Raw genomic sequence first — 15509 nt, forward strand, 5'->3', positions numbered from 1 at the left:
CGTTAATTTAGCAAACGACGTGGTGACTTGTGATTAGTCCAAAATTTCTCATTCAATAATGACCTTTCATATGACACTCCTCATAAATTACAACAATATTTCTCTTTCACATGTACATGTACAAAATAAAATCTCAACTACTGCTTTTGTATACAAAACTCAACTTTCAACAAACACAAAAGTGACAAATTGTTTAATAAGTAAACTCTCAACAAAGTACATTATTTAATCTATACGTTGCACTTTGAAGTCTAAAGATCGAGAACTAAGGGTCAATTAAGCCATGTTTAACAAATCAACCTGCAAAATAAAATAAAGGGCGATAACATCAAATTTCAAAATACATTACTCATATAAGTCTAGAACAGATGAAGCATTTGACAGTTTGATCTATATCAAAGTTTATAAAGGGGAAAAAAAAAAAAACATTTTCGCATGATGACAAATTACTTACGTTGATGCAATTCGATGAACTCAAGTATAGAATGGTGTAATGGGACCATCGATACAAGTTAATAGCTTAATTGTTATACATTTAACTTCCACCATGATTGATAGACCAGATTTAGGAATAGGAACAGACCAATATAATGTCTGGATATAGCGAAAGAGAGAGTAGGGACCCTTACCCTCGATTTAGTTTAGATGTGGAATGAATGCCTTTTACACTATAGGTTGTGTTAAGCATGCTTCTTTGACAGAAAACAAACTATTTTTCTATGACCAGCAAAGGTTGAGGTGCATTGATCCAACTACAAAATCTATATTTCCACATGCCGTTTTCGATGAGACATCATCATGGTGGTCCTCCAAAAATCTAATATTGTCGAGACTTTCGTATGCGTTCACAAGCACCTGAGCAACAAGAGCCTAATATTGAGAGCAACTCTGGACTTGAGTGGAAAAAAAAAATTATCTACATAAAGCCCTTTTATCAAAAAAGAGCCCAACGCACACAACTCGTCAACAAACACAGTTAGCATGGGAATAATGTTATAAATACAGGAGTGCCTACTCCCTTTGTTCACACTATGTTTTTGCTGTTATAAATCATTCTTTAATCTAGTGTGAAAACATGGCATGCAGACTTCAAATGAATAAAAGAAGTATCCATGCTCCATAGTACTCGAAATTTTCCACAGCCAGTATCAAACATGGCAGTCATTTTAATTGTGAAGAACTGCTATGCAGAAAGAAACTCAACTGAACAGATGGGAACTATACCATGTCCAGCTGAAATGAAAGACTATACTTGTTTAGTAATTAAAAATGTAGAAGATCTTAGACATATAAACGACGATAAGAGCTCCATTGGTAAAAACCTTCCTGTGCAGAATCCATGTAGAGTGAACAAAATCATAACAAAATATGAAGAGAAAAATACATCTACTAAAACTAGCATAAGCGAAAGTTAAAAATCAAAACAATACAGCTCCATTTCTAAATTAAATTCAGGCTGGAGACAAGTGAGGTAGAAACTAATAGCTTGAAGCATCAAGGAGAACATAGTGTCCAATTTGTAGGTTAGGTTCCCCCATTACGGAAGAATTTCTCCTTACATCCCAGATAATTCGGTTACAAAATAGAAACAAAATGCTAAAGCATAGAGTTAAATCAAAACCCTAGAATTTGAGATGTCAAATTAAGTAACTCCCAGAATCCGACGGTAAATTCACAACCAAGAACATTGGAAAGAATCAAAAGAAATGCAGATACAGATACTGTTAGGAGCATAGCATGTGAGCTTTAAGTACTAAAATCAAAAGAAAAAATGGAGGGAAAATAAAAAGCAAAGGAAAGAGATGTACCGATCGTACCAAGAGATAGCCTTCTTTCGAATGGTTTTGTATTGTCAATCTCAAGCAGCATTTGCCACTTTGCACCGTGCCAAATCTCCGACTGATCATAAAAAATACGGTACGGTGGAGGATTGATCGGTGCGTCTGCGATTCAGCGTGAACCGAGGTCTGGCACGAGGTTGGGCGTCTGTACGGTGAAGGCTGGGCGCGGATCTGGTGGTGCTGCGAAGAGAGGGTTTCGAGGGAGGGGGGTTGCGAGAGAGAGAACGAGGAAGGGGGAAAGGGGGTGTCTGGTTTTTTTTTTTTTTACTAGGGGAGAAGTTAATTATTTTTTATATTTTATGTGATGATTTTTGTACGAGGAAAACTAAATTTGAGAGGAAAATGAAAATGATGAGGGAGAAAAACAAGAAATAAAAAATAAAAAATATTATTTTTTATATTTTATTTGACACGAAAAATTATGTGAAGTAAGAGCTTCTTATACTTGACATGTGCAAGACCTTATATCACTTAACACGAAAAATATGTCAAGTAATGATTCGCGTGAAAATATCCAAAACATTCTGTTAATCTCCACTTTTTTAATCCTTTTACTTGATATTTTCTTTTATAAAATATCATTACTTGACGTTTTTTTCCAAAGAAACATTAAATAATTAAAAACTACAAGTATCAAGTAATGTAGATTTTGTAGTAGTGAAGATGCAACTAGAGTTATGTTCGTAAGCATATGCCAATCACTTGAGCTTGTGAAAGAACAATTTAGGTCAAGAAAGCCCTTCGTGATTAAAGCACCTTAACTTAGACTCAAATCATGTCCATCATCAAGACCTAGGTGCAAAATGAAAGAATAAGACCTCTATCTCGCGACTGAAATTCTGTTAGTTAACATTCTTATTACAAAAAAAAAAAAAGGCAAAATAATAATAATAATAATAAAGAGAATAACTCAAGAGTTTTTTAGTATCAACTAATGGTCTTAACAAAGAGGGAACTCTGTCTAGGATGGTCTTGTCTAAGTAAGAGGTATTTAAGCTGACCATTAGGAATACCTCGACTTGGAGACCTACTTGGGAGTTGAATTTGCTAAATTATTTAGTTGATATTCAAAACGAAGAAAAACCTAAAGTGCTTATGGAATTTCTGAACTTTTTAATCATTTGCTTTAAGTGTTTCAGGTGCAAAAAAAGAGTTGAGAAGTGAAGTGACGTGAAAAGACAATTAAGTTAAAGATTTGGAAGGACAATGTGCTCGCATCACTAGAACGACGCGTCTGCATCAACTAAATTCTTAGAATAAAATAATTTCATCAAATCTTGGCGAGCCTTTAATATCGGTCACCTCCACCCCTCAAGCAACACCAAAGCCACACGCGAAGGAAAGTGGAGCATGAAATGGAATATTGAGGCTGAGAGGAAGGAAGTAGTGGAAGAAGAGCCAAGAAAGATAACCCACTGAGGTTCTAATTTTGGTGAGCAAGACCACTCCTCCATCAAGTCCCCGAGTATCCTATTTCTCCACTACTTTTGAAGATAATAGAGTTTCCAAAGCTAATAGGGGAGTTATCAGTTCTCTATTTTATTGTTTTCAGTATATTTTTGCATAGTTTTTTTATCTTTATTTTTGCTTTTAAGTTAGAGTTAGGTAGATTTAAAATGTTTTTATTTTAGAGTTAGGAAACATAAGAACAAACGAAAATATTAATGATCATGTAAGTAAATGAGCATGCTAGTCTTTGGTTTTGCAAAATAGTCCTTGATGATAATAATTAGAGCATATCTCATTCTAACATGTCTTGCTATCAAACCTAAAGTGTACAAAACCAAGAGTATCATTTTTTTTTGTGTGCAAAACCTTCTTAGGCTAGTCTTCCACATGTTCACACAATCTAGCATACTAGAAGAGCCTAGCCCTTTGGTTTGCAATCTAGCTAAAGTATGTACCTTGTTTTTATACCATTTCTCATACTCTAGTTAATAAGGACATTGCTTCCCTTATGTTTGGGAGGAGAGCTTATAAGCTTCAATGTTTATTCCATGAAATGTTATGTAATTGTGGTAGGTCTTGAAGAAGAAAAGAAAATAAAAAGAAAAATAAAGCTAGGATGACACTCCTTTTTTAGTTAAAGTAGCCAGAGGCGAGCATGACACCCGTGTTTTATTTTGTAGCAAAATGGTTAATGAAGGAAGTGGGTATTTTCCTCAAGTGTGAACCTTGCTTATAGTCAGATATATCGCATGACACCCATGAGTCCAAGCTGGAACGAAGATAAGGGTGGCACTAAGGATCTTTTCTAGACAAGAGAAAGAAAAGAAAAGAAAAGTATAAAGGCTTGTAAAATGGAAGCCTTACGGCATAAAAAAATCACAAGTTTGGAGGGATGTATTTTTTATTTAGGTATGAAGCTGTGGCAAAACCTATAACTCATTAGGGATCTCACTAGGTTCCATGACTGGTAGCTGAGTTAGTTTGGCATGTTGGTTAGATAGTTGAGGGAACTTGGGCCTATTTTCAAAAGAAACTCTTGTGAGGGCCCTTTAGAAAATTGAACAAGTAAGGCACTAAGGTTTGAGACCTCTCCTAAAAGTTACATACATTGCATTTACTTTCGACTAACCATGTTAAATTACTTTTAATATCTAATATATATTTGATTGCTTGAGGACAAGCAAAGATTAAAATTTGGGGGTGTGACTGATGTCAAAAAGTGCATGTCTTTATCATCTATTTTAATACTTTTTCTATAGTAAAAAGATACTTTTAGTGATATTCTGATACTGAGATACCCTAAATTAGTTAAAATGAGTTTTGGAGTGTCTTAATGAGCTTAAAATATGTTATTTGCTGATTTTGTGCTGATTTGGTGAATTTTGGAAGATTTTTTGTTGTTTCTGTCGATTTTCTAACTAACGCGCTCGCAACAGTAAAATGATGTGCTCGCATAAGAAAACCCTAATTTTTCATATGCATGTCCAATCAATTATGGTTGCTATTTTCTTGGTTAAAACTGTTATTCAGCCCTTAAAATGATGTGTGAACGTCCATACCACAATTTAAGGCCATTCCTCAACCAATTTGGGCCTATATAAAGGATGGTAAGCCTCCCCTTCATAAAACAACTCTTCATTACCGAAATCACCACCATTTCGGCCATGTTCTAGCCCTTTGGTTTTCTTCTTAGTGTTTCAAGTCAGTAGCCTCAAGAACGGAAGTTCCTCTGAGGTGTAGTAGCTTTAGAATACCTATTCCCACAGAAGTGCATGTTGTGGTACGATTTCACCTTGAAAAAGGGGGAAGTATTCTAGGGAAAGACTTGAAGTTTGAGAATTTATCCCAAGTTATTTTTGTTCTATTTTTCCACCATTTATTATTCATTCATTTCTTGAAATTTTCTCTTTTCTTCATTTACCCATTGGACATCATCTTGTAGCTATTATTTCTGAATTAATGAAATTCATTATTTTATCACTAGTCATGAGCTAAATTCCCTAGGGGGTTCAGTTATGTGAATACCCTAGGATTTTATGGCTTGAGCAATGCTTATGTTTCATACTTCTTTGACTTATGAATTTTCTTTGTTGAGTTTATGGAAAAATATTGTTAAGTTAAACTGATCACTTAATTTACCAATCTAGTGGAGTCCTAATGCTGAGAAGGTTAGGATATATACTGGTGTCATAAAGGAATGTGAGACTAAGAATCTAGATGTAGGAGGGTCGCATCACCTTAGGAATAAAGGGGACACTGTACGATAAAGAAACCAATCTTAGTTTAAGATTTAGCTACCCACGAGAACATTAGGTAGTAGCTGCTTAGAACTCTTAAAGGAACTTGATGCAAGACCAAATAGGTGTAGATTTTTGCCCATATATATTTCACTATCCTGGTGTGATGCGACCGTATCACTTTTGGCATAGAACCTGGAAGGTTGGAACATAATTGTATCCTTGTTCAACACTCTTGTTTACTACTTTTATCAACATTCAACCTCATAATCACTTATTTATTAGTTACCCATTGGTTTGCATCAAAAAAGCTATTTCTTAGAAAATTTGAAATGCATAAATAGTCTCGTGGGATTCAACTCTTGGAATACTTCAAGATTTATTACTTCATCGACAGTGTATACTTGCACTTAGATCATATTGACTTCCATTTTCATCACTCATATACATTTGGTTGATCACCCATAATATTCTCACTATCCCTAGACAAGATGACGTATATCCTTTAGACTCAAACTCTTAGGTGACCCTTAAATACATTAACCATGAGAGCCTTTGTAAATAGATAAAAAAAAAACATTGTGCTTCGAAGTGATCTTCGTGACAATCACATCTCTTTGTTGTAAAATCTCTCTAAGGAGATGATACTTGCGCTCGATATACTTCCATCGTTTGTGGCTTCGAGGCTTTTTGGAATTTGCCACAATATCACTAATATCACAATGAAGGGTGATTAGAATAGACATATTTACAACAAATTTCAAATCTCTTGCCATAAAGAACCATAAACAAATCCTTCTCTGGCCAATGAGAGGAAGGGGCTCCTTATTCAAAACCTAGAGCCAGCACTTAAGAGAGCAATTCATCTACTTTACCTGAAAGAGAATTCCATCTTGTGGAACTATGTTCTGGCTACCTGCTTAGATAAATCTCCAAAATGGTAGGCCTACTGAGTCGACAACATGGGCCACTTGAAGGAAATCTAAACTTAGACAACCAGTGAGTGGAAGCAGAACGTTCCAAATTTCATTGAGAAAGAACATGAACAACTGCAGTTTAAACGAAAATGATAATGTATCAACTATAAATTATAACATGCTACTTATAAAAGAACAAACAAGGGATAGAGTATGCAAACTGTTGATACCGAAAATTGCACCAACGATAAATTTGTATTTGGAGGAGAATAACTGAATATCCTACAAGAAAAGTGAGTAAAGATAACACTGATGTGGTGTTGAACCAAATCCACTCTGATGCTCAAGTTAGAATCAGGTTTAAATTTGAGTTAACTGGTAACAATTACCATAGGTTGAAAAGCATCCATTTCTTTGACGATACTCCTTGAATTATATAAGTCGTCCATGTAATAACCGAACATAGCTTGTCTCTTTAGCTTCTAAGCCATCATTAATTATTATTTTATCCATTTTCCACCTGAACCATCATTATCCGAACTGTTACGAACTTCAACCCTTAATGTGCTCGACCTTTGGGTGGAAATATGACTTTTAATTTACCAATAATTTTCCTTAATGTATTATGCTTCTCTAATAATGTAATAATTGAGCTGCACAAATGGAATTGGGTAAATAAATAGTCTTTAAATTAACCATCTTAGAAGAGATTTCCATTAATTTTTCTTTTCTTGAAAATCTAATGCATAGCCAAAAAATGCTATGAAAAAAAAGCCCAATTGAGGGTAGAAATGTAAAAATATATTTATTAGTATATTATACATGTATATATATCTTTTTTTTTTAGTTGGCCTCATTGAGGTCAGCTAGGCCTTAAAGGCCAACTGCTAAGGCCTAGCTGGCCTCACGACTGGCACTTCATTTCATGGAGGGGGTGGGCAGTCCAACTGCCACCCCCTCTTTCATTCTTATATATATATATATATATATATACACACTTAAATATATATATATACACATATATATTCCTTTATTAAAATATACACATATATATATATACTTTTTTACTTAAATATATATGTACATATATATTTCTTTATTTAAATATACATACATATATATTTCTTTACTTAAATATACATATACATATATATTTCTTATTTATGCATATATCATTCCATATGCACAAGATACAATATTTCTTTAGCCAAAAGCCATTTGAAAGACTATTAGCTTGGCTTTCACTTTCGGGTCGCCTGTCGAGCTTGGTTGGCTCTTAATCCACCTTCTTAGCTCAACTGCCTTTACCCAAAATTTGGATTTAATTATGCCATTTAGGTTTAATTTCACCCTCCACAGTTACCCTTCTCTCGAACTGGGTAACTGAAATCCTTTAGTTGGAGCCTAGCTCGAGACTTACTTCTCAAGCTTTCCTAGTGTCCATGTCTTAGCTTGGCTTAGGTGAAGAGTTCCGTTTTTCGTGCCAGAATCCCTTATAAAAAGGGTTTACTTGGCCACCAAACTCACCACACTCCAACCTTCATCTTTAATCCCTCATTCCTTAAGGAAATTTACCACTTGACTTATATTTCCCTTTTTTTTTATCCATGGAGAATACCCGAGCCTTATTTCCAAGGGTTGATGTGTCGATCGATTTTGACGATTCCGGCTTCGTTCCTAATCAAATGGCTCCAAACCGTACATGGAGGGAACGTGAGTTACAAAGTGACAATTTAACTTCTCTTCGTGTTTGTTAACCATAAACGCCTTAAATTCTCTTAGGATCAAATTCCAAATTCTCGATTCGGTTCAGATAAGAGTTCCTTCTTTAGGTGAGGATCCATCTAATCCACTCCTAGGCGAAGTGGCTTTCTACCCAGCCATGTTCACTTTTGGAGTCAGACTTCCCCTTCATCTTGTCATTCAATAATTCTTAACTTATTTAAACGTAGAGTGTTGTTAAGGTGTTATGTCCTCTGGCTTCAACTAGGTAACTCAAACCCTATTACTATGGAGGAATTTATGTCGCTTCATACTTCTAAGAAAATAAAGTCCTCATCAAACTTCTATTATGTCACTATTCGTAAGAGGAACTCTATTGTCTCTTGTCCAACCACCATGAAGGGTTAGAACAAATAATGGTTTTTCGTCAGTGGTGACTGGCTCATCTCGAACTACGGAGAGCCCTCTTTACAAGTTCCAACTAAGCTTCGAACTTTTAGTAAGTTCTTGGCATGTTCGCTCGATCGGAACCTATTTTTATAATTTATTCTAATTTTTTTTTTGTAGTTTCCTACAAAGTCTACCTTGACTCGTGCGGTTATTAAGTTTCGAGACTCAACTCTTTCGACTAACAGCTTGCTTTGCTATGGTCCCAATTTGGTTTAGCAAGAGTTCTTAGACAGTTTTGAACTCGACCTGTCTATCTGCATAGGTCTGATTCATGTTCTCTTTTTTTAAAAAAAAAAAAACTTGTAGAGAATTAGTTTGAAGTTTACTCTTCGCTTTTTCCTTTTTAGGAATGGCACCTCGTAAGAGCTTGCGTCAAAGGATACGTGATGGATTAGGGGCCCAATGCACGTGCCACCCAATTTCACCTGTCAAACCCTCTTTCCATGTGTTGCACATGTGAGCTAAGAGAATCTGATCTTGCACAAAATCTCCCTGATGAGCCATCTTCCCAATGTCCATGTATTCGAACCTCACCCTGCTATAACCCTTCTACTCCTACCGTGATAGTTCCAACCCCTTCAACTACTGAAGGCTCTACCTCGTCTTCTTCATACCCTTTTGACATCAACGAGCCATATGAGTCTGACGGTGATGAGACTGCCTTCCTAACTTGAGCTATGGCTCAATGGACTGGAGTGAGCAAGAAAGTACCAACCTGATGGCATGTTGATTCCAGGTCGTGTGTTACACAAGCCCAACAACATCTTCGCTTAGTAAGTAATTCTGTTGGATTAGATCTTTGTCTCTTCAGTGTACCTGTCTATCCGTTCTAATCTTTCTCATTTTCACAGGCATCCTATGAAATGATGATGTCTTGCCAAAAATTAAGCAATGAAGCAAAGTTTCATAGGCTGAATCATGCGAAGCTGCGTGAAGAGGTGGAGACCCTCAGGAGAAATACTATTTGTCATAGGGAATTTGATCAAGTTTCAACTTTGTATGCCGAGACGTCTACTCGGCTTGCTTGTTCTCAAGCATCCTTAGCTACACTTCAAACTCAGCATGACACTTCAGTCAATGGGTTGAAGGAGACGCTTTTGGTGGTTAAAGCTGAGTTATAAGAGGCTCAAACCAAGCTTTCAAACGCTAAATACTTGGTCGAGAGTTTTCAGAAAACAGAGGCATACAGCCAGATGGAGGACGACTGCCTTCAATGTGAGGTTATGCCGGCTATGGCCATCGTCAAGGCAAAATACCCTATTATTGATGGTGATTTTATCCAATCTGAAATTGAGGCCTAGTGTAATGGCGAGACTCGAGGGATTGATAGTGTGGGTATCTTTGCTAGCCAACCTTGCCAACTGCCCCTCAGCCTGCCTTTGATGATCTTCTCCAAGGTGTTTCTGATTTTCCTGATTCGAGGACTCTTTCAGAGCTCGGTGATATTGGTCACATAGATGAATATACTTTCTTTTGTTTTGTTTTTTTTTTTTTTTTTTTGGATTTATTGTCATTCTTATTAGAGCATGTAATTGTTTTAATCACAGCTCAAGCTGATGGCTTGAGCTTGCAGTTTAGTTGAGCAAAAATTGAAACTCCAATGCTTAATATAGAGTTTTATACTCGTTTTTTTTTTGTTTACTACTCGACTTATGGGAATTTACTTATCCAACTCTTACTTATTCAAAACTGTAGCTCGACTTTGCTCGTAAGTCAAGCTTCTAGCTTACCTATCAAAATCTGCTATATTCCAGCTTTTCTTTATTATTTCTCCTTGCCCCTCACTCACACACGAGCAACTTTATACATAAAAGAAAGGATGTCATTGAGTAAACTCTAAGATTCAAAATGCTCATTGTCAATTTCAAAAGTTACAAATATTAATACTTAAATTAAAAGAAATTACAAATATTTTGCTAAAATTTTGGAAGCAAATCTAGGAAGTATAAATTCATTTATCAAGAAATTACTGAAAATAAATTTTCAAGTGTTCAACATTCCATGGGTGGGGTAAGCTTTTCCCGCTTAGGTCAGTTAAGTTGTATGTTCCAGGCCAAATGACTTTGGCCACTTGGTAAGGACCATCCCAGTTTGGTCCTAAAGCTCCACTACTTGGATCTTTAGTGTTAGGCATGACTCGCCTAAGGACTAGGTCTCCCACTCTAAAGCTTCATTTGTGCACACGGGAATTATAGTATTGTGCCACCAGATTTTTATATTCTACCACCCTTAGATTTAACATCTCTCGATGTTCTTCGAATTGGTCTAGATTTAGATGGAGTGATTCATCATTCTCAGCTAACTCAAATTGCTTGACCCTTGGGGAAGGGATTCCAACCTCAACAGGTACCACGACTTCTGCTCCGAAGGCTAATGAAAATGGTGTCTCTCTCGTCGGTTCGAGATTCTTCTGATAGGCCCACAACACATTTGGCAACTCTTCATGCCACAATCCTTTTAATCCTTCCAGCAACTTGATGATGGGAAATTAGATGTCGATTACTCGACAACTAAAATTCTGGGACTTAATATGCGATGCATGTTCTTAATGTATGCATTGATTGTCATGTGTCAATGGTCATGCTTTGGAATGACTATGTGTTAACAAATGTATGCGATGACCATGCGTCCTGTCACAAGTTTTCTTGCGCTCACGCAAAGTATAACGCGAATGCAAGTTTTCGGGTGATCCGAGGTCGAACTCAGGGACTTGTAGATGGATGAATGCGATAATGTGTATGTGGCGGTTGAATAAAAGAATGTTGGATGGGGTTTCTATACTAACACTACTCCTACTTCTAGCTAACAGACAACGCAATGAGAATGGGAATGAGAGGTAGAGACACGACAACTATTGACATGAAGTAAATGGATGGAAAAATAGATAAAATGTGGAGATGTCTTCATTGCAACCCTTAAGAGTGACTGCAAGGGCAACCTTAGTCAACGCAAGCCATGCGATCATGCTACACACACTAAAAGCCTAAATCTAGGATGTATGCTGTGTGTATGCATAAGTGTCGAGATGACCACATATAGCCACTATATCCTACTTCCTGGACACATGCAATATTCTATCCGTAGTGTACATACGCTGTGTGATAGCAAACGGAGCTTATCTCTAAGTTCCCCATTCTTGCCTATGCGTTCCAATCCACTCTCGAGTCTTAGATTTGGGTTTTAGACTACTCTCTTAAGTATGCCTAAATGATGAATGATGCGCTCATAAGACAAGGTAACCGCATATACTTTGCTGACATAAGATTATTCCTATCTCTAGTGAACAATAGCTTATATTGCTTAATGCGACCAACCACTTACCCTCCCGAGCAGTTAGTTATTGCTGACTTTACTCATAGATAAGTGTTGCATCCGCCTATAGACAGGCGTAGCTACAGCTTCACACCAAGCAAATAAAGTTTACTCATACACTCACGCAACACACACCTCTCGATTGTTTGCTACATACTCTATATCTCTAATCCACATGACTAAGTATGCGATACTCTAGCAATCTCACTAAGTGATGCAATGAAAGTTAAAGATGCTAAGTAAAGAAGATGGAGATGAGGTCGAAGGAAACACATAAATGCATTGAACACATCATGTATTAATTTCTTAATCACAAAATGTAATACAATACAATATAAGAAAAGAAGAGAAAATGAAATGACCAACTGGATGTAATGACTTGCTTCCAGCGGATGTGCGTCAAGGCTCCCGGTGGTGCCATGGATGGGTGAAGAAGCTGACTCTCTCGAGATCTAGCTCCAGTCGAAGGCTTCGGTCGTCACTCGGAATGGAGGAAGGAGGTGAAGAACTCTCAAGTTTCTTCTCATGCATTTGTCTAGATCACAAGGATCCACCCTAGGCGAACCTCAGGCGAAAACCTTGGATTCAACCTTGGGCGAAAACCTTAGATAAGTTGAAATTCTGCTCATCGGCTTCTTTGTATAGAGTCTGAATCACCGACAACATTAATGGACTGCTCTGATTCTGACATTCACGGTGCGTTTAGTCCTTTCTGAATCTCTGTTGCTAACAGCATGGTAGGTGAAATGTCAACATCATCTTTTGATTTTCCCGAGATATGCGTTGATGCATTCATTCCACCAACCTTGCGTTGATCCCATTAGTATATGTTATTGTGTAGCCACAATCATGCAATGACCGCATTCGCTTAATACCGCAACTCTACACGATGACTGCAATCGCTTGACGAGTGCAACTCCCATGCGATGGACGCATGCGGATGATTACCGCAACACCCATGCGTTGATCGAACGCGTTCGCCTTTGCGATGGAGAGTTTCTCCACATGCGATCATTTATGCGGTAGTCCGAATTTCCTGTTTGCGTTCACTTCCTGCATTAGCTACAAAAATAGAACATTGAACGCATAATAATGCATAATAATGGGTTAGCCGAGATTCATCATGCTGAACGATGCAAGCTCATTTTCTCATGAATTCCTAATATAATTGCCGCATATTCTACTTAACAGCCATCATAATTCTAAATAAAAGGCCTAAGATGATATACATTTCTGCATGTCATCACTTAGCCTTGAGATTCCGCCTAATGATCTTATTGACAGCTTCGACCTATCCATTAGCTTGCGGGTGGGGTGGAGAACAAAAATAATGTTTGATACTGAGGCTAGTGCAAAATTTGCGGAATGTTGTGTTGTCAAACTGACAACCGTTGTCAATGATCAGCATATGTGGTATGCCGAATCGACATACGATGTTCTTCCAAATGAAATTGGTTATTTTTTGCTCGACAATTGCTGCTAGAGCTTTAGCCTCTGCCCATTTGGTAAAATAATCAATCGCAACAAGGGCGAACTTGGTTTTCCCCTTACTTGGAGGTAGGGGTCCAATTATGTCGACGCCTCATTGTGCGAACAGCCCAGGGCTCATGATGTTTGTGATAGGTTCAAAGGGCTTTTTGGATACGATCGCAAATCGCTGACACCGATCGCAAGATGTGGGGAACTTACATGCATCTCGAGCTAGTGTGGGCCAATAATAACCTTGACGAATTATTTTCTTTGCGAAGGATCGGGCCTCAGAATGATTACTACACACTCCCTCGTGAATTTCCCGCATGATGTAATCAACTTCCTCTGCATCAACACATTTTAGCAGAGGGAGAATATCCTCTCTTGTATAGTCTTCCATTATTTATTACATAGTGGCCAACCTTGCACCTTAATCGTCAAGCTTCAACTTTTTCATCAAGCAATACCCTTTTTTCCAGAAACTTGATTAAGGGGGTCATCTAACTGTTATGCTCGATTCGCGCTTGCTCATCTATCTCCATAGCTTCTTCTCTCAATATACTGGGATCATTCAAAACTTCTATAGGCACCATTCTACCTAGGTCAACATCATAAGTTACTGCCAATCGGGTTAAAGAGTCGACATTGGTATTCTGAGATCGCAGTATCTGCTTTATCTCACATTTGCTAAATGAACCTAGCATTTTCCGAACTTCTGCTAGATAAATAGCCATTCTACGATCTTTGGTCTGGTACATCTCTGCTACCTGATTGACAATGAGTTGGGAATTACTGTAAATAATCAGGTTGGTGACTGTAACTTCAATAGCTAGTTGTAGTCCAGCTAATAATGCTTCATATTCTGCCTCGTTATTTGAAGCCTGAAACTTGAACCTTAGGGCATACTCAAGACACCCTCCCTTTGGTGACAACAACAGCAATCTAGCGCCGCAACCCTTTCTATTGGAAGATCCATCCACATAATGCTCCCATGGAGGGTCGTTACAGTTCTCAGTTTTTTGGCATATTTCTGTCATGCATACCTCCATGCTATCCCCCAGTGAGGCACATGGAGTGAATCCTTTGATAACACTTCTTCCTATTTCTCAATGATATCCCATCCAATGTAAAGACGGTTTTCAGTGCTGGTTATCCAATTACAGAAAGGACCCCATAGGCTTTCGCTTTCGCGTAGAACTTAGTGCATGACCAATTCCATTTCAACCACTTCTGCCCAGGGGATGATCGAGGATTGAAGGTCTGGAATTGTGGACACAGGGCGGAGGCATACCAGGCTTAATAACGACTAAAGACCATTGGTTGACCGGGAAATAGCACTGCACAAGCAAGGGCTAAAAGCTTCTTTTACCCAGTCTTCTCCCATAGGCGTTGAAGAGGGTCAATACGATCCCTTTAAGATAAGAAAGAACAAATCAGCGAATAAGTAGCCTACAGCTTGGCCCTTCATTGAAGTTCGGGGGCACAAATGGATGTCGTATTCGCCTAACTCAATTGCCCATTTCATTAGTCTACCAGATGCTTCTGGCTTTTGCAGCACCTGTCGTAATGGAAAACTGGTTAAAACCATCAATTTATGTGCTTGGAAATAAGGGCGTAACCTTCCAGCAAATACCACTAAGGCGGGGGCAAGCTACTCTACCTGAGGGTATCTCGTTTCTGCCCCTACCATCGACTTGCTAGTGTAGTATATCGATGACTATCAACCCTTGTCTTCCTTGACTAGGATAGAATTAACTACGGAATCGATACTACGAGGTATAAGAAAAGTTCTTCACCTGGCACAGGCTTGGAAAGGAGTGGGATCGAGTTGAGATAATTTTTTAGTTGTTTGAATGCCTGTTCAAATTCCTCCGTCTACTCAAAGTTAGCTTTTTTCCTTAATACCTTAAAAAACTGAAGACATTTATTAGTAGCTCGACTTACAAAATGATTAAGATTCGTTATCTTCTCGTTCAGGCTTTGCAGTTATTTTACCGTTTTGGGAGACTCCATCTTTAGAATAGCTCGTATTTTATCTGGATTTTCCTCACTTCCTCTCTGGTTCACCATAAAGCCCAGAAACTTACCAGAAGCCACTCCGAAAGCACACT

At 37.8% G+C, this 15509-nt stretch overlaps 1 long non-coding RNA gene and 1 pseudogene across 1 annotated transcript; both read right to left on the reverse strand.

Moving 5' to 3' along the window:
• Positions 1–33: 33 nt before the first annotated feature.
• On the reverse strand, positions 34–2142 carry LOC120076505 (uncharacterized). Its single transcript, XR_005481563.2, has 3 exons — positions 1818–2142; positions 630–855; positions 34–300 (listed from the first exon to the last, which is right to left on the reverse strand). It is a non-coding gene; the product is annotated as an uncharacterized LOC120076505 (long non-coding RNA).
• Positions 2143–13219: 11077 nt separating this feature from the next.
• Positions 13220–15088, reverse strand: LOC150036896 (uncharacterized; annotated as a pseudogene).
• Between the last annotated feature and the right edge of the window lie 421 nt (positions 15089–15509).

The sequence above is a fragment of the Benincasa hispida genome, chromosome 4 (assembly GCF_027475165.1).
Source record: "Benincasa hispida cultivar pf3 chromosome 4, pf3_genome.v1.1, whole genome shotgun sequence".
In the NCBI taxonomy this organism is placed as follows: Eukaryota; Viridiplantae; Streptophyta; class Magnoliopsida; order Cucurbitales; family Cucurbitaceae; genus Benincasa; species Benincasa hispida.